This window comes from Anneissia japonica, unplaced genomic scaffold (genome assembly GCF_011630105.1).
Source record: "Anneissia japonica isolate Jap-2015-1 unplaced genomic scaffold, ASM1163010v1 scaffold685_len2926416_cov193, whole genome shotgun sequence".
Lineage (NCBI taxonomy): Eukaryota > Metazoa > Echinodermata > Crinoidea > Comatulida > Comatulidae > Anneissia > Anneissia japonica.
The window spans coordinates 1,325,838-1,328,174 of NW_022692922.1; the positions used below are offsets into that span (position 1 = coordinate 1,325,838).

Below are 2,337 nucleotides of genomic sequence, written 5' to 3' on the forward strand. Positions count from 1 at the left end.
ACATATTTCTTACCACAAATATTACAATATATGAGATAAATGACATTTTTGGTGAGGCAATTAATTGATTGCCTTATCCGAAATATGTGGTTTGTTTGGTTGCTCTTGAATGATTGTGTAGCATCAAGCAAGGAGCATGTTTTGCATGATGAACCACAAAGATGACTACCCAAATTATGGCTGCCGCAAGAGTTAATTTGCCTCTTGAATTTAGATCGCACTAATATATCACGAAGCCACGGCTCCCCCCCCCCCCCCTTTTGTACACAGTGTTAAAATTTTAAATCTTATTCTTGAGCCAATACAAATTCTTTCCTGGGATCACACAAAATGAATACTTCTAACATGTAAATATGCATCAGTACACGTTATATATAGGCCTAATAGAACACATAGGCCTAAGCGCGATTTAAACAAATCTTAAATCCATAAATCTCAGGCCAGGTCTTTTAGAATAGAAATGCGATACTCTGGTTCAATTTCGTTTTTATCCTTTTGCAAGTTTCTTTAAATGTTTGTTTAATAATACTACTACTAATAGTAATAATAATAATAACAATGATGATGATGACGATAGTAATACTTGATATTAATATTAACAATAAAAAGTGAAGAAAATTGTAAGATGTGAGAGGGGACGGGGAAAGCCCTCAGTAGTTGAAGAATTCTAGCATGTAAAAAGTTTATCATCTTAATAGTATTTAATGCAAGCTAGTTTGGTTAATCACGGACTTTGCTTTAAAGGGGAAAAAGGAATTTGCGTCAATGGTGGGGGTGCCAGGGGCTCTCCCTCCGATATCTAGGAGCACAATTTGTGGGGGGGGGAACCTCTATAATTGATTAAGAAGCTTTTTTTTTTCAAATCCCAAATCGTTGGAGTTTCCAGGTGATTCGCTCTTAAGACCCCCTCTGAGTGGTGCTTGGCCGTTTCTGTCCCCGCCCATTTTGCCGTCTGGGAAATCGGCCTTTCGATTGGGGACATCGCCCCTTCCTCCTGTCAAGGACATCGGCACCTGTCGGGGACATCAGATCCACAGTCGTGGTGCTGGTATTTGCTCGACGGGGGTTTGATGAGGAATAGAGGAGGAAGGGGATGGGTGCGATGCCACCGGCATTTGGCCGATGTCCCCGCCCGACAGGTGTCGATGTTCCTGATAGAAAGGCCGATTTCGCGTCAATTGTGGTTGGGAGGAGGGTGTCAAGGGTTCTCTCTCTCCCATGTCTGGTAGCACAATCGAGGAGAAAAAATTCTCTAAAATGGATTAAATAAGCCTTTCAAATCCCTAATTGTGGGAATTTCCATGTGTTCCGCTCTTTAGACCAACCTCTGAGTAGTGCTTGGCCGTTCCTGTCCCCGTCCAATTTGCCGTCGGGAAAATTGGCCTTTCCATCGGGGACATCACCTCTTTCCCCGTCAGGGACATCGGCACCTGTCAGGGACATCGGCCATAGGTCGGTGACATCGCACCCACCCCCTTTCTTCTCTGGTTTGGAACATCAAACCCCCGTCGAGCAATACCAGCACCACGACTGTGGATTCGGCTGAAACATAAATCCGCTTTATCCCAGGTAAAGCTCGGTTTCCATAGAATCGCTCACCCTATCGGTGACAATCGCCGACAGTTGTCGGGAATGGGTTTTTGCTGGACTAAAGGTCGATATCTCTGATGGAAAGGCTAATCTTCTTGGCGGAAGCCCAAGTGGGTGGGGCTAGTGGCAGCCAAGAACCCCAGTGGCAGATCCGGGAATTTGAAATAGTGGCGATTCAGGGTGTGACTTACACAGATGGAGAGCCTAGACCATACCCAGCCCCACCATGATTGATGGGGCTGGATGATTACTCTACTTCTAGATGGCCGGAAATGGCTCACCCAGACAAGTATAATGTGGATTTTTTAAACGTTAAATAATTTATGTTGGGTGGGGAGGAGGCGATGGCCGGCTGGGCCTCTTTGAATCCAGAACTGAACCCGGCAGGGGTAGGGCGAAACTGCTGAAACTCTGACTATTTAGGGATTCCAGAGCTACATTTTCTGCAAAACTTACATAGGTTTTTCTTCTTCCCGACGGGGTAGGGGCAGGGACGTAGGCAGGATTTTGAAAGGGGGGAGCTGTTATGCGAATTATGTATGGCCCGGCGGTGTCAAGGGGGGGGGGGGCGAATCCCTCTGTGAAGTAGCGCATTCCGAACGTTCTTAGGATTGTTTGAGAGGATAATGTGAAAATTGCAATAGATGCATTATAAATAAGCGCAAAAATAATTATATAATAAATCAACAGTGGCTGTCTCTTATACACATCTCATGTTTTGCATGATGAACCACAAAGATGACTACC

The 2,337-nt window shown here is 44.8% G+C and overlaps 1 protein-coding gene across 1 annotated transcript in view; it reads left to right on the top strand.

Moving 5' to 3' along the window:
• The window catches only part of LOC117100508 (integrin beta-1-like), a 54,022-nt gene that overhangs the window by 36,920 nt on the left and 14,765 nt on the right, over positions 1-2,337 (top strand). The window lies entirely within an intron of this gene.